This window comes from Schistocerca nitens, chromosome 8 (genome assembly GCF_023898315.1).
Source record: "Schistocerca nitens isolate TAMUIC-IGC-003100 chromosome 8, iqSchNite1.1, whole genome shotgun sequence".
NCBI classification, from domain to species: Eukaryota; Metazoa; Arthropoda; class Insecta; order Orthoptera; family Acrididae; genus Schistocerca; species Schistocerca nitens.
Window position 1 is genome coordinate 412,573,402 of NC_064621.1, and position 18,479 is coordinate 412,591,880.

Genomic DNA, 18,479 nt, shown 5'->3' on the forward strand with positions numbered 1-18,479 from the left:
GATGTCATTGTCGTGTAACCACTCAGCCAAAGGCCGTGCATTATGAACAGGTTCTCGATCGTTCAGAGAGATGCAGTCGCCATCGCCGAATGGCTCTTCATCAGTGGGAAGCAAGAAGGTGCCTAAAACATGAATTTAGGCCTATGCGGTGATAATGCCACGCAAAACAACAAGGAGTGCAAGTCCCCTCCATGAAAACCACGACCACACCATAACACCACCGCCTCCGCATTTTACTGTTGGCACTACACAGGCTGGCAGCTGACATTCACCGGACATTCGCCATACCCACATCCTGCCATCGGATCGTGGGCGAGTGGTTCTAGGCGCTACAGTCTGGAACCACGTGACCGCTACGGTCGCAGGTTCGAATCCTGCCTCGGGCATGGATGTGTGTGATGTCCTTAGGTTAGTTAGGTTTAAGTAGTTCTAAGTTCTAGGGGACTGATGACAGATGTTACGTCCCATAGTGCTCAGAGCCATTTGCCATCGGATCGCCACATTGTGTACCGTGATTCGTTGCTCCACGCAACGTTTTTCCACTGTTCATTCGTCCAATGTTTACGCTCCTTATACCAAGCGAGGCATCGTTTGGCATTTATCGGCGTGATTTGTGGCTTATGAGCAGCCGCTCGGCCACGAAATCCAAGTTTTCTCACGTCCCGCCTAACTGTCATAATACTTGCAGTGGATCCTTATGCAGTTGGGAATTCCTGTGTGATAGTCTGGATAGATGTCTGCCTATTACACCTTACGACCCTCTTCAACTGTCGGCGGTCTCTGTCAGTCAACAGACGAGGTCGGTCTGTACGCTTTTGAACTGTACGTGTACCGTCACATTTCCACTTCAGTATCACAGCGGAAACAGTGTACCTAGGGATGTTGAGGAGTGTTTTAGGCGTGTGGATATTTCGCGTACAGGCGTATGACACAAGTGACACACAATCTCCTGAACACGTTCGAAGTCCGTGAGTTCCGCGGAGCGCCCCATTCTGCTCTCTGACGATGTCTAATGACTACTGAGGCCGCTGATATGGAGTATCTGGCAGTAGGTGGCAGCACAATGCAACTAATATGAAAAAAGTATGTTTCAGGGGCGTGTGCGATACTTTTGATCTCGTAGTGTATGTTGTGACCGTTCTGTGTCGGTGCCTGTGAACTATAGACTGCATCTTCCATGTCCGCTCTTCATAGATTCTGGACTTGGAACAGCCTTAGTGGTTCCAGTGATTGTTGCCTGATTCATAGTCTTTGATTGTGTGACTTGAATCAGAGGTCTCAGATGGTGCCACCATTGATTAGTTAAGCATTAGAGACGCAGGTAGTTTTCATTCGAATCAGTTGTTGACGGAGGTTGTTACCACTTGTGCTGTTCAGCGTGAAGTTTCAAGACCCATTTGCAAGGAATTCTATACTGGTCAGCAGTTAATCCTGGCGTTGGCTGTATTAAAATTTTTTACTTTGGATCACAGGGGTGGACAGTAACTGTTCATATAACGCCTGTAAGCAAAAATTTGAATTACATATGTTAGTTTTTATTAATTACATGTCATATGTTTAACTTCTGTAAGTTATGTGAGGCTGCATATATTTGTTATTTCATGAAGCGTTATTTTAAGTGCTACATCAGCTTCCCTGTACATGTTTTTAACTTTGAGTTACAAAGGTATTCTTAAATGTTATATTGTGCTACAAAAGCTAGCAGTTTTATGAAGATAACCTGATAAGATTTATCTGGGAGTTGGTCATTAAAATGTTATGTACCTTAAACATATGGGTGGAAGGAATTTAACTGGCATATGTGTGTGAGCGTGCTACGTGAAGGGAACTGGTGCACCAGCGAGTCTGTAGAAATTCTTAACTTTGTACAAATTCTGAATTGATCTGTTATCCAAATGAGCAGAGTACGTATTGTATGCAGCATTTAAGTGGGTGGTAATGAAGGACACTAAATACTGGATAGCAGTAACTTCTGCAGGGACGCTGATTTTCAGGTTACGAAGGAAGATACTCAATTATATCATACTATAAGTGGACCTATTACAATTAAAACATGAAGGGATAGAAAGATAAATTTGGCTGTCACTGTTCTTCGCGCGCCACATAACGAAATGCGAGTAGAGAGTTATTTCTTGATTCTAACCCTCCAGTAATCAGTTTAGGTTCCATGCTCACTTAGATCATTATAAGGGACCTGGCTGTTGTCGACATTATTGAACTGCAATTGCAAATATCCGAACTTAGGTAGTGATTAAGTGGGGATATCTTCTCACACATGAAAGCAAGCAACAATGCCAGGCCCTATCAGCTAGGAGGTATTGCTACGCCACTTTGTTTCCCAAATTATCGAATGGTAAACTACCTGTTGGTTTACGTCTCGGGTTCTTCGGACAACGTTTGTTTCACGAGTTTTGTGACTCGTACCCAGCACGAGTGGCTGTAATTGTCAAAATGGGTGTAGCAGCTCTTCCCCACGAAATGAACTTCTATGTGAACAATTTTATTACGTCGTTGGTCTCAGAAAATGCTTGCTCTACCACGGCTGGTTCCTGCGACTGTCCCACTCTGCAGTGCCGATTACACTTCGGTGATCCTGGATTACCAACAACCTATAAAGATAATATTCCACTAAGACCGATAGTCAGAGCTCCTGGGTACCGAAACGTAAACTGGCGAAAAACTTGGCCTCTCTGCTTCAGCTCTCTTAGGAAAGACTGACACATGAGAATATCATTTAAAAGCTGAAGAAACTAAAACTGGTACCAGAGAATATGCTGGTCTGGCTTGCTGTTGTTTCTTTGTTTAGTAAAGTGCCACTCAATGATTCTCTAGAGCATATTGGTCCCACTTTTCCCAAATGACATCATCAAGCTCTGTTACGCAAGTCTTAACACTAACTATTTCATGTGGAATGGCGATTCCTGTGAACAACTGGAAGGTGTCGTCATGGATAGTCCACTCAGTCCAGTGGTGGCCAACTTCCTCGCGGAACATTTCGCAACACAACTTGTAAAACTAAGGTGTGGTACAGTTACGCCACAACAAACCTGTCGTGTGGAGCCATAGTGAGGAACAGTTTGGTTGACTTCTGCGGTGTCGTCGAGTATAGACAGCGCGCAAGGTGTATCAACCAAACAAGTATCGACAACCGTAGAGATGCTGCACACCAAAATGCTATCACGAGGCGCCTGTAAGATGCTAGGAAGAGACCGTGTCTCCCGTAATTCCGAGGCGCCACCGCTGCACGTCTGCCCTAAATAGCATCACCAGAGGACAGGAGGGCAATTCTGTTCGAGATCGGTTTCGGCGCTCTTCCAAGAAGTTCCTATCGAACTAGCGTTTTTGTGCTGCCTACTCGCCGTGACACAGCCCCGTCGGGGAGTGAAGGGACTTCCATCTCCTGTGAACTGTGCTTATGTGGCAACTCCACCAGAACTGTGCCAACAAGTGTCTACGAAATTATGTTTCCCAGTAACTGTAGTGGAGGTACAGTACGGCTATTCTGAACTTGTATCAGTTCGCCTCTCACTAACTCTAGCTCATTTCGTGTGTTCTGAACAGCAAGTCCATGTGTGTAGCTTCATAGTTCGAGCCGAGCCTGGCGAGTGAAGATAAGTTTTGTTGTAATTAATAAATACTTCTTATTCAGAGTGTTTTAGTTAACTGCACTATTACTAGTCACCTCAGTGCCCAGGGAGTCGGACACAACAACTTCTAAGACACACGATGTCTCCATGAAAACATAAAATTTACTATGGAGGTAGAGAAGAAAAAAATGGCTCTGAGCACTATGGGACTTAACATCTTAGGTCATCAGTCCCCTACAACTTAGAACTACTTAAACCTAACTAACCTAAGGACATCACACACGTCCATGCCCGAGGCAGGATTCGAACCTGCGACTGTAGCAGTCCCGCGGTTCCGGACTGCAGCGCCTAGAACCGCACGGCCACCGCGGCCGGCTGGTAGTGAAGAACAACAGCTACAAATTCTAGATGGGCTTGTTATGACGGCTGGTGATAAACGGGGCCCGGCGTGTATCTAAAACCGACACACATGGACCAATACCTCCATAAAGTCTAAAATCATAACCCAAGTGAGAAAAAGAGTGATTATTAATACGCTCGTAACGCATGCAAGATGAAATTTTTCAGTTTTTGCTCAACTTCTTCGTTTGTTACAGGAAATAATAGGTAAAAAAATACCGTTAATTCAGAAACCGGATACTTTGAGCGGTTTTAACAGTCAGGTTAAACTGGCGTGGAAAAAAAAATCGATGTAGCAGAAAACCATTGCTTTAGCCATAAGCGCCAATCCCACTTGCTCTCACTGCTGATGAGGTCTTTTACACGGAGATGAAAGGCATTAGGTCACGTCAGTGGAGTTGTTTAAGTTTACAGTGGTGTCATCATTGAGTAATATGTAGTCAACTGACGACTTTTTGCCTCAGAAGGTCTGTCGAAACAAATGGTTGTTTAATGAAGGAAAGAAAAATGTAACGTTAACAAGCTTCTGTCTGTGCATCACAGTGACAGAATAAAGGACAGCAGTGAAATCTTTAGAAGGTGGGGGATATTGTGTTCCGGCGTAACGACAAGCGCCGGCACGACGATGAAGAACGGAAGAGCAGAGCGGGCTGTAAGAAGACGTCAGTCAATATGTACGCTGACGAACCCCTCTCTAGGACGACATCAAGACAGGAGTGGCCGCTACACGAAGAGAATATAAGTGCTTCGCCGCCTAGCCGCGGGCGGAGTGGAAGACGAGCCGTCATACAAAGGCTAAAACAGTGACGTATGAAGTGCATTATTTTGCTTGCATTGAAAATGTATGTACCGAAGGACAGTGATTGTTTGCACGTTGCCATTTGCTTGCAACATACATTTGCAAATACGCAAAGCTGAATATTGTCAATTTAAATTGTTGCAATAAACTCCATTAATACGATTTGCTTGAATTGTTGTCTAGCGATCCGAGAAAACAGCTTCCTAGGCACCCTCTTTTAGACGAGTGGGCAGCACACAATATATCGTTACGGTGAAAAGCTACAGCGTTACGAGTAAAGGAAAAACTTCCACGTCTTTTTAGTAGCTCATGGGGGAATAGGTCTCTTAACGCTAGTCATACTGTTACTCTTCCATCTCAACCGGAAACGTACATTCAGAGCTCATTTCTTAGGTAGAGCTGGTGATGATACCACCAAGATATAATTTGTCTGGCGTTTGATGTGCTACAGGATGCTATGGGAGTAGCTCAGGGATTGTAGAGGGGAAGAATGTACCGCTTTGCGACACATTAACATTGACGCAAGCTTTCAGAATCTTTGGCTTGGCCCTGTGAGCCGAAGAAATGCTAAGAGGAAGAAGCAGCCCCAAGGACAATGTGGTTCAAATGGCTCTGAGCACTATGGGACTTAACATCTTAGGTCATCAGTCCCCTAGAACTTAGAACTAGTTAAACCTAACTAATCTAAGGACATCACACACATCCATGCCCGAGGCAGGATTCGAACCTGCGACCGTAGCAGTCGCGCGGTTCCGGACTGCGCGCCTAGAACCGCGAGACCACCGCGGCCGGCTAAGGACAATGTGGTTTGAGCCTACGATCAGGTATGTTGCCTGGGGGGCGCAGTAAACTGACTGCTGGAAGAGCCTATTGAGTGTCATCTGCTGGTGCATTTGTACTGTACGTGAAGAGAGATGCCGTAGCGGTCTTGTTTGAGACTGTACTTGCCGCACGCCATCTGCTTTATCTGTTCTGGGGTTTAGACTAGCACACTGTGATGAGTATTTACTAAACCCAGATTCTGAACAGAAATCTTGGCGCATCTGTTTGAGAACAGTCGAACTGCAAGATGAAATATGTTGCGAACACGAGGTGGGCCACAAGCCGCTTGTCAAAAATGTGTCTGGTGACAAAATGCTAGACAAATGAAAACACAAATTTATTAGCAACAGAACTACATGTAGGGTTCAATAAACCTACAGAAGATACTCAAAGTCGTTTCCATGCAAACATTGCATTTTTTCAACACTGTTTTACAGATTATCTCGCAATTTCGCAAATCTTACGGGACAGTGAGTTTTGATTTTTTTCAAAATGAACACAACGCTATTTCACTATATTATTGTTTATTTAATTTCGATCCAGGTTTCGATCTTTTACGCCATTCTCAAGTGACTGAGTTTGTGTCATTAACATATATTGCAGACCACCAAGCTCGAAATTGGACATAAATTAAGAAAAACATTGGCTCCCCACGAAATGTCAGATATAAAATCACCATCTTGTAAAAAAAGATGGGTAAATAATATAGGGAGGACGTCATGATTAGTAAAAATAGTTTTACATTCGTTCATTAATAATTAAATAAACAACGATACAGTCAAATGGCGGTGTGTTCATTTAAAAATTATTGTATGATTGTTGCTCAGCAACATCAAAATCTGTTTTAAAATTCTGACTGAGTTCGTTCCTTCAGATGCACAACATCACGAATCGTGACTGGATAAACATCATTTTAAATTATACCCCAGAGTTAAAAACCCATAGGTATGATATGGGGGATCGTGAAGCTCATTCAATAGTAGCCTGTCTCCTAATCCATTTACCAGGGTTCTTATTTATAAAGTCTAAATTTTTCAAACTTAATGAGCAAAAGAAAGTTAATGTTTTTTGGACATTTATTTCATATGCTATACAGTGGATTAACTAATAAGATTTTCAAATATTTGTGGTGCAAGAAGTCCACAAAAAGCTGGGTCAACGATGTAGAAAAGGAGTTGGAACAATACAAAAACAGAAGATACAAACAACAGAGAGGCCTTTCGGGAAAAAGTATTGAAAATGGAAGCATTCCAAGGCAGGGTAGCTAAAATGACTGGTTTCAAGTGGTCTAAAAACAGTACGAAAGAACAGAGAGATCAGATGGAAGCGTACCGGAAGAAAAGAAAAGAACAAAGAATGAGGAACTGAAAATATAACGTGGTCTTCAGGTGGTCTATTAACAGTAAAAAAGCAAATGATTCTTTCACAGTAACTCTATAATGCGGGACCTCTGCATCTTCTTAATGTACCAATGTTTCCTTAAATGGCTGTGGATGTTCAAACTGTTGACTGTTTTCCAGGTGTAACTACATTTCTGAAAGCATATTTATGTAGTGTCTCTGTATTCTATCATCTTCCTTAAGAATTCATCTCTAAAGAATGTTTTTGTAGAACTAGGGATCGGCTTCCTGTGCGATTGTGCGCAATTCTTCATATACAGTATACCTGTCTGGATCATTTTATTTACGCCTTGAAGTAAAGTAGGCTTCAATTTCAGCTTTTTCAGAATCTTTTTTAGGCTGGTTCTTGTTACTCCGCATTCCATGAGCACTTTTCTTTGATATTTAGTCGGTAACTGCACAAAATAATGCTCGATACTTTAATATTCTATTCTGTAGTAAGAGATTTTTGCCTACCTGAAAGAGGAAGCTGTGCTACCCACCCATTCTCTTCAGATCTTAAATTTAATCTCCTAATACCTCGTGTAGTTAGGGACTGAATGTGTGGAAACCTTTCCACAAACAAATTACAATCATCATTATAATTAAGGTATTATATCCACCATGTTTGATTCATTCTTCTTCGCATACCAAGAAACATCTACCCTCATACTATTAGTGTCAACTGACTTAACGGATACTAGAGATCAGTCAGTTTCTCAGCTGAATTCCACTACACTAAACAAACCAAAACTGGTGGCAACACATTTATTGCCGACCCTGCAGACTCACTCCTTCCAACGACATATGGAATACAAGCAGTACGTTCTGACTGTTCTCTGGCCGTCGTTTTTTCGCTGTAAACTGTATCTGGCATATTTCGTCCTATAAGTTTTTGGAGCAGGAATTGCCTGGGTATTCCTGGGGTTTGTTGCCTTTTTTTTAGTCATCAGTGAGTCTTCTGACTGGCTTGATACCGCCAGCTACGAATTCCTCTCCTGTGTGAATATCTTCATCTCATAGTAGCTCTTGCGATCTAGGTCCCCTCTTATTTGCTGAATGTATTCCAAGCTCTGTCTTCCTCTGCATATTTGTCCACCACAGCGCATTCTAGTACCATGGTAGTCATTCTCTGATCTCCTAACAGATGTCCTATTATTGTGTCCCCTCATCTTTCCAGTGTTTTCCACATCTTCACTTTCTCTCCGATTCTGCGCTGAAGCTCCACATTCCTTTCCCTATCAGTCTACCTAATTTTCAACATTCGCCTGTAGCACCACATCTCAAATGCTTTTATTCTCTTCTGTTCCGGTTTCCCCATTGGCCATGTTTCATTACCATACAATGGCGTGGTCTAATTGTACTTTCTCAAAAATTTCTTGCTCAAAATAAGGCCAATGTTTGATATTAGTAGCCTTATCTTCGCCAGGAATGCCCTTTTTGCCATTGCTAGTCTGCTTTTGATGCCTTCCTTGCTCCACTGCTTATTTTGGTGCCTAGGTAGCAGAATTCCTTAACTTCTTCAACTTCGTGACCCTCACTCCTGATGTTATGTTTATCGCTGTTCTCATTACGTTCGTCTTCATTCAAACTGTTAATTAGCCTCAGCACATCCAGTAATTCTTCTTCACTTTTACTCAGGAGTGCAATCTCAATAGCGGATTGTTCCATTGATATCTTCTCACCCTCAATTTTAATTCCACTCCTGAACCTTTCTTTTAAGTCCATCATTGCGTCTTCGATGTACACATTGAATAGAGGGGGCGAAAGACTACATTCCCGTCTTACACAATTTTTAATACGACCCCTTCTTTCTTCGTCGTCTACCCATACTCCCTCTTGATTCTTGTTCATATTGAACGTTATTATCATTCTCTCCCTATAGTTAACCCTGAATTTCTCAGAATTTGGAATATCTTGCGCCAATTTACATTGTTCCCCACAGTCGTGTAATGAATAAAGTAAGAGCATATGGACTATCAGACCAATTGTGTGATTGGATTGAAGAATTCCTAGATAACAGAACGCAGGATGTCATTCTCAATGGAGAGAAGTCTTTCGAAGTAAGAGTGATTTCAGGTGTGCCGCAGGGGAGTGTCATAGGACCGTTGCCATTCACAATATACATAAATGACCTTGTGGATGACATCGGAAGTTCACTGAGGCTTTTTTCAGATGATGCTGTGGTGTATCGAGAGGTTGTAACAATGGAAAATTGTACTGAAATGCAGGAGGATCTGCAGCGAATTGACGCATGGTGCAGGGAATGGCAACTGAATCTCAATGTAGACAAGTGTAATGTGCTGCGAATACATAGAAAGATAGATCCCTTATCATTTAGCTACAAAATAGTAGGTCAGCAACTGGAAGCAGTTAATTCCATAAATTATCTGGAAGTACGCATTAGGAGTGATTTAAAATGGAATGATCATATAAAATTTATCGTCGGTAAAGCAGATGCCAGACTGAGATTCATTGGAAGAATCCTAAGGAAATGCAATCCGAAAACAAAGAAGTAGGTTACAGTACGCTTGTTCGCCCACTGCTTGAATACTGTTCAGCAGTGTGGGATCCGTACCAGATTGGGTTGATAGAACATATAGAGATGATCCAACGGAGAGCAGCGCGCTTCGTTACAGGATCATTTAGGAATCGCGAAAGCGTTACGGAGATGATAGATAAACTCCAGTGGAAGACTCTGCAGGAGAGACGCTCAGTAGCTCGGTACGGGCTTTTGTTAAACATAACAACACATGTTTCGAGAACATACCTTCACCGAAGAGTCAAGCAGTATATTGCTCCCTCCTACGTATATCTCTCGAAGAGACCATGAGGATAAAATCAGAGAGATTAGAGCCCACACAGAAGCATACCGACGATCCTTCTTTCCACGAACAATACGAGACTGGAATAGAAGGGAGAACCGATGGAGGTACTGAAGGTACCCTGCGCCACACACCGTCAGGTGGCTTGCGGAGTATGGATGTAGATGTAGATGTAGATTGTCTAACGCTTTCTCCAGAACGAGAAACCCTATGAACGTGCCTTAATTTTTCTTTAGTTTTGTTTCCATTATCAACCGCAACGTCAGAATTGCATCCTTGGTCCCTTTACCCATCCTAAGGCCAAACTAAATGTCATTTAACACATCTTAAATTTTCTTTTCCATTCTTATGTCTAATGTTCCTGTCATCAATTTGGATGCATTATCTGTTAAGCTGATTGTGCGATAGTTCTCGCACTTGTCAGCTTGTGCAGTCTTCAGAATTGTGTGAATGATATTTTTCCGAAAGTCGGATACTGTGTCACCAGACTCGTACATTCTAGATACCAACGTGAATAGTCGTTTTGTTGTCACTACCCCAATGATTTTAGAAATCTGATAGAATGATATCTATCCCTTATTTGATCTTAAGTCATCCAAAGCTCTTTTAAATTCTAAATCTAATACTGGATCCCCTATCTCTTCTGAATCGACCCCTGATTCTTCTTCTGTCACATCAGACAAATCCTTCCCCTCACAGAGGTTCAAATGGTTCAAACAGCTCTGGGCACGATGGTACTTAACATCTGAGGTCATCAGTCCCCTAGAACTTAGAACTACTTAAACCTAACTAACCTAAGGACATCACACACATCCATGCCCGAGGCAGGATTCGAAGCAGCGACTGCAGCAGTCGCGCGGTTCCAGACTGAAGCGCCTAGAACCACTCGGCCACTCCGGCCGGCTCCTCATAGAGGCTTTCAGTGTACTCTTTCTACACATCCCCTCTCTCCTCTGCCTTTCACTGCGAAATTCCCGTTGCATTCTTAATGGGGCCACCTTTACTTTTAATTTCACCGAAGGCTGTTTTGACTTTCCTACATGCTGAGTCCGTCCTTCCGCCGATCACTTCTTTTTCGATCACTTCACATTTCTCGTGGTGCCATTTCGTCTCAGCTTCCCAGAGTTTCCTATTTATTTCATTCCTCAGTGGCTTGTATTTCTGTAATCCTGAATTTCCCTGATAATTTTTGTACTTACTTTTTTCATCTATCAGATGGAGTGTTCCTTCTATTACCCATGGTATCTTCGAAGCTTCCTACGTTTTTCTTTCCAACTTCTATAATTGCCCTTTGCAGAGATGTCCATTCCTCTTCAACTGTGCTACCTACTGAGCAGCTCCTTATTGCCGTATCTATAGCCTTAGAACTTCAAGCATATCTTGTCACTCCTCAATACTTCCATATCCTATTTCTTTACTAATTGATCCGTCCTGACTAATCTCTTAAACCTCAGCCTACTCTTCATTACTACTGCATTGTATTCTGTGTCTATATATGCTCCTGGATACTCGTTACAATCCAGTATCAGATTTCGGAATCTCTGTCTGACCATGACGTAATCTAACTGAAATCTTCTCGCATCAATCGGATTTTTCCAAGTACACCTCATCCTCTTGTGATTCTTGAACGTAGTTGAGCCTTGGCGCCACTGAATTAGTAGACTGTACTGTCTGGTGTCACTGGTTCAGGTGTAGTGTCGACTGTTCCTCTTGCGGCCCCATTGCCAATATCTGTGGATTGTGTCCTTAGAAGGTCTTTGGTTGCCGATATATATACGGGGTCCGCTGGCCCGACGGGGAGAGGCACGAAGTTTGGGGATTGGCGGTAGCGTTGCGACAAGAGGTGGTCACGAGGTCCGAGCGGCTGAAACGGCGAGCTGCGCAAGGAGCGCCTGCGCAGAGCGAAGATACCGGAGAACTTCGTCGGGGTCATCATCGACTACAAGCAGCAGGCCGACATTCCGTCGGTTGTTTGGCAACAATCGTGTCGGACGACCGCTCGTGGCCTGGCTGGCTGGCCTCTTCTGTCTGGCTTTCATCGGCAACACTCAGAAACCGCAACGGCGCACCGTGGATCCTTGGAACTGCTTGCTGATACAGGGAAGTAACATTCTCTAATCCTCGTGGTGCTTTGTTTCATTTTCTACCTGCCCTCGTTTGTACCCGACCCTCAGAGTTTTACTCAATCGACTCTTTAGTCGTAGATGTAGGCAGCAGTATTGTACTAAGACACTAGTTGTCGTTTGAAAATTTGTCCCATTATTGTATGACCTTTCCTTTGTGGTTTCTGCCCGATCATTAATGATCTAATTAATCAGCTTTTGGTCATAAATACAGCCAGAACAAATGTAGTAAGGAACAGGTTGCCGTTAAACAAAAGAGGGACCTTGTATTTAGATTTAGCTTTTAATCGGTTCAATTCTTTGATTGTGATTGCATTTCTCAGTCATTAGTTATAATCTGAACAACCTGTTTTACTAAGGTGTTCGTTTCCATGTTTAAAAGATCCTATCATTATTGGTGCATTTTAGCTGGATCCTGTTGTTCGGTCGAGTGAGTTCTCTTGTAATAAATGTTCACAAGTGATGTTTTAAGACGTTCCTTCAGAGCGGTCTTAATAACTGATAATCAGTATACCCTTGAAAATATTAACAGCCAACTGTCATCAGGATTTTGGTCAGTTGTCATAAGGGACGGGCTGGGATCCAGTCGCACCTTGGTTGCCGATTGAAATTAAGAGGTTGCTTGCTTTGAAGTAAGCCTTATCAATTTCAAATTATTTGTTAATCTGTTTAAACTTTTTGCACAGGTGAGCATATTAACTCCGAACCTTTCGACTTACAGCTTTCAAATTAAAAGTTAAGCCACTTGTTTTGAGTAACAGAATCACTCTTGTCATCAATGGTGCTGATATAATTTTCATGTGCTTCAGAAGGGCATTTAATAAGGCAGACTGTGTCCAGCGCGGTAGTAAACACTGCTGTTTCACCCGATAACGAGAGGGCTGCAGGTCCGGCCGTCTTCTTGTCATTGTCATATCTTGCAATACAGCACTTCAGATTTCTGTTGCAAAGATTAAAAGCTTATTGAACTTAAGGTATAAGGTCAAAAGAATCTTGCAAGTTTGTTCATTTTGTTAAGAAAATTTTCAAATGTGTGTGAAATCTTATGGGACTTAACTGCTGAGGTCATCAGTCCCTAAGCTTACACACTACTTAACCTAAGTTATCCTTAGGACAAACTCGCACACACTCATGCCCGAGGGACCAGCCGCTCATTCTGTTAAAGAAAAATGTATGGTTAAATGCTTCTATTACCTGTAAAAAAGCAGTTTACATATTGTTAAATAAAAAGGTTGTGTGAATAGAATGTTACATTGGTGGGCCCTCCCTTCCACGTTTTCCCTAATTCCAGTAAGTACCACGTATCAAGAGTCTTCGCTATTAATAGCTGCTATTTACTACAGAACTCCTCTGTCATTCCTTGTCCCAAGCCCGTATCCTCCTGTAAATTTTTCTTCTGCTCCTTCTCTTACAACTGCATTCCATTTCTCCATGTTATTAGAATCTCTCTTTACGTACTGTGTTACCCTTTTAGTATCCTCATATACTTTCTCTGCATCTTCTCGGCTTTCGACGTCGGCATGTATGGCTGAACTATGTCAATGTTGGTTTTCTGTCGATTCTGACAAAAACAACAACATCGCTGAACTGTTTACAGTAGCCTTCCTGTTCATAACGAATCCACCGCCCGTTATACGAATTTCTGTTCTATTGTAGAGAGATAGCAGGCGACGTCACTGACAATTGGTTACGCACGGAAGTCAGCCTCTGAAACCGTCTGTTGCCACCGTCTATATTAAACGACTCTTTTGTAATGAGCAGTATGCTGGCCAAGGTTTATACTAGGCTTTTTCTGTGCAACATTTTTTTCTTTAATTTCGATCACAGGGTGGGCTGTTAATGTTAATATAACTCCTATAAGAAAATACTTTAAGTTTGTATGCCGTTGTTCTCAACTAACAATGTGTGGCACAATATACATTTTGTTATCTCTAGCTTGTGAAAGTTATGTGGGGCTGCACATGCTAGTAATTTTATGAAGTGTTATTTTAAGTGCTCACTACCATACCTGGGTACGTTTTTATAAGGGGCAGTCAAATGAGAACGAAACAGTTGGAAAAAAACTAAGTAAACTGTTCATTATTTCAAAAGTAATCGGAATAATTGTTACTGCATTTATCCTACTGTGAGACAAGACGGTCAGTGTCGCCATGGAAAAATGTTTGCAGTTGCTTACGGTATCGTGATTGTAGCCAGGCGTGCACCACTTTGATCGAAGCAAATCGACGGTCATCAATGATCTTTCCAGGGCTCCGAATACATGGGAATTGCATGGGGAGAAAGCGGGACTATATGAAGGATACGTAAGGGTTTCTAAACAGAAACTTTTGCAGCGCAATCGAAACAACCTAGATAATATTCATTCTCTGAAGGGTAGTGCCCGTCCAAATGTTGCCAAGGTCTTTTCTACTACACTGCAGAAGTTTCGACGGAAACTCTTACACATTCTCCATACTGTTGCGTGACACAACGTGCGTGACTAACCGGTATGCGTGACTGCGCTTAAACACAGACCTGTCTTCTTACGCTGTGTTCTCGAAGTCCAGTCACCCATCCCTGACCTGTCAACTTTACTTGCCGTTAACTGTTATGCAGTTGTTCATACGTTGCACTCCGATAAGTGAAACCACATTAATCTTTGCAGTTACACAAGGACATTGTGGGAATGTTTGGTACAGTACTAAATAAATATCAAGTTTAACTGGTAAAATTTTAGTATATTCTTGAGATCGTATATACACCGATTTGTTGGTGTACATTAGTTACAACAATTATGCAAATCTACAAGTGTCAGTCATCAGAACTTACGGAGCATATGAGACCGAAAGCTATTTCTCATTCCAAAGACGCTTTCGACTTGACTGAGGTTTGTACTACTTGTATATATACTCGTACATAGAAGTGACATAACACCGCTCCTGCCGCTCGAGGCTTAGAAACGAAACGCCTGGGTAGATTTGGATCTGATAGCAGTAAGTCACATGATATTATCCAGTGCACAAAATAATCTAACTGACAAACACAACCAGAAGATCGTCAGCGACGATCTACAGTATTAACATCACTAGACAGGTTAAATTAGATAATCGGCATCGTCCAATTTATCAAGAGTAAGTGGACTAATGGTGTATTACGTAAGATTTGTTCGTTACACTAACTCGTCTTCAGCTATAAACGTTGTGTCCATCGGAATACTTTCGATACACCAGTGCCTGTGTTATTAAGAACAATGCAATGTTCCATTAGACATGCACTGCGACGGCTACAGCTGTTATGAAACATATGGCATGTATTCGCAGTTGTGAATATGAACAACCATCAGCCGTATACGGAAATGACGACGATGAAAATTTGTGCCGGAGCGGGACTCTAACCCGGATCTCCAGCCTTTGCTAGCCGTCTCATTAATCACTTTGCCTATCCGTGCACGACTGTCAGCCACTCCCAAACTTCCATATGCCATCGTTCCTGTATCACAACCTGTGCTCGTACACACATTATTTAATTCTTGTACATTGGAGGACATTTTAATTAAAAGTCACTGCCTACTACCGATAACTAGGATACTGCAGTTCCTGTGTTGTTAGCAAAAGCGATTTAATTTTCCTTCGGACGTGCATATTCTATAACGCTATTCGCCTCTATTCCCACATGACTGCCGGCCGAAGTGGCCGTGCGGTTAAAGGCGCTGCAGTCTGGAACCGCAAGACCGCTACGGTCGCAGGTTCGAATCCTGCCTCGGGCATGGATGTTTGTGATGTTCTTAGGTTAGATAGGTTTAACTAGTTCTAAGTTCTAGGGGACTAATGACCTCAGAAGTTGAGTCCCATAGTGCTCAGAGCCATTTGAACCATTTTGAACCAACATGACTAGCGCCATGTTAATACGTTTCCTTTCATAGCTAACAAACATCATCTCCTTTCTCATTCATTATTACTGTTCTTCTTATTTAAGGTAGCTAATGAGCAGGATTTGTTTGTCTTTATTTTATTTAAAGTAAGTTTTACTCGCAATACACTCTGAATTCATTCAACATAGCAACTTAACACACAGTTGTAAAATTTACTTCATAAATCAATAAGCAATGTCATTCCATTCCACACTGAACCGATTCACTTCTTACTTTACTGTGCTGTAATCTGAAATGCAGCCTTACCAATAATGTGCCACATTTGCGACCCACATTCTAATATTGGTACACAACGACCTGAAAGATATGGCAAGTCACTCATGAGATGCAAATAACCCAAAAGATAAAATAAAAATTGATACCAAAACTCACGTAATTCGATATGTGAGGATACTGAAACAACTTCAGCAGTACAAACATCAGAGTTCGCAGTCCACTGAAAATTTGTGAATATCTGCGTTGGATTAAATTTTATGGATTATAGAGGCAGTTAACTTCGTAATGACGATTAATTCTTGCAACTGCCCCACAACGCAGAAGTGGGGTGTGACATTGAACAAGTTAAGGAAATATTTCTATACTTCTTGTTTTACTTCTTTTTGATTTATTTTTTCTGGTTTTCCCATTCCTTCTTCAAAGTGGAAACATTCACTAATAGTTTTGTTCACGTTCGACTATGTTTTTCTTTCATTGTTTATACTGATTATTGTTAATATTACTGAGTTTGATTAAATACTTTTGTTTAGTTTTTGTGTTTGTTGACTCTTTCAATTTCCGTTTCTGCAACTCAGGCTCATTGTAATGATTTCTTTAATTGTTTGAGACTTTCTTTTTGTTAAAGTCTTTATTTATGACTACTTTTTGGCCCCCTATGTTTATCGATTAATTCTTTATGGCTAGTTCATTATTTAATGTTTCCATCTAGTTTTGTTTTTACAAATTGTGTTTTTTCTTATAAATTTGAATCTGACTTTATATTTCTTTCTACGTTATGTCAGTTTCGATTAATTGCAAGAATGTTCAATAGGTTATTCAAATCTTGCTTTTTTTCCATTCATCAGTTCATAGGTTTTTGGGGCAGTAATTCATAATTACTAATTTAAAGGATTCTCACTACATCCATTTTATGGGTTATGTCGTTAAATTTTATGCCTTTAACTTCTGTTTGTTTTAATGTTTTTAGGTTATCTCTATGGGAATTACCTTTGTTTTTTATTCAAAGGATTTATACCTTAAACTGGGTTGTTTAACATGAATTATTTGTTTAGTTTTTATACTTTTCTACCAGTTTAACAGCTTCTTATTAATTTCATTTCATTTATTACTCAATATCTTCAGATAATTATTTTTACAGAAGTTTCTCTTCTGGTAATAATTGTTATATGTCTTTCGGTATAATTTTTTTATTATTTCTTGCTTTTTGGTGTCACTTTTATCTCAATCACTTTTTCCTACTTCTCATATATTTGCTTTATTATTTAATTCTGTTTAACAGTAACACTTAATATTTAGGTAATTTCACTCCAGTGAACATATGCAGTTGTATGCAACCATGGATCTGACCTCTGCCACCATCATTGCACCCACAATGTAGGCTTATACATAAGATACAAGCATGCTAGTCAAGTTAATTCCACATTCAGACTACCCACTTAGAAGATCAAGTATGAAACGTCCCTTTGGTAAATGTGGTGAGGAGGACAGGAGCACGAGATTAGTGTCTAATGTCCCATTGGAAGTGAGGTCATTAGAGATGATGGGGCACAAGCTCAGATGAGGGAAGAACAGGGAAGGTAATCAGCTGTGCCTTTCATAGTAACTATCTATTCGCCCGAATTGACTTAGGGAAATCATGGAAAACTTAAATCAGGATCACCAGGTGTGGGTTTGAACTGTTGTCCTCCCAAATGCGAGTCCTGTGCGCTAACCACCGCGCCACCTCAATCAGTAAAGTGTGGTTAGAGTGTAATTGTGATGGATGCAAATAGCCTTGGAGAATTGAATCTAAATATCACTGTGTGTGTGTGTGTGTGTATGTGTGTGTGTTTGTGTGTGTGTTTATTTTAGGCTTGATGCAAATGTTCTTTTTTGCTCCGCATGGTTACGCTTTCTCCAAGTCCATAGACTCAGTCAGCTGACTCTACTTGAGAGACTACACTGTATGGCACCTGTAGACATACGGATATGTGTCACATTGAAAACGTATTTCTACAATAATAATTTACAGTTGGATATAATACTTAACTACTGTTTTTGTTTCCAGGAGACAAAGATGAGATTACTAAGATGTGCAAGGTCGACTCCACAGCCACTCATATAGTGATGAGATGTCTAGCATTGTGCCAACATAGTTCTTCACCCCAGTTGAGAAGGAACGAATAGGTAATTATTAATTCATGTTAAAAGCCTTTGTGCAGTAATAATCTACGTTTACACACAATGCTTAAATGTTATTTCATGTTTCTAGGAGGCCTCGATGAGGCTACTGAGTTTTGTAAATGGGTCTGTCCCAAGGTCACTCACACTGAATATGAAATGCCACCATTCCCCACCCAAAAGTTAATGGAGGATGACTAGAATTGCTGACAAGCGCATATGGAAGAGTTATTTCAAATAGGAAGCGATAATAATAACA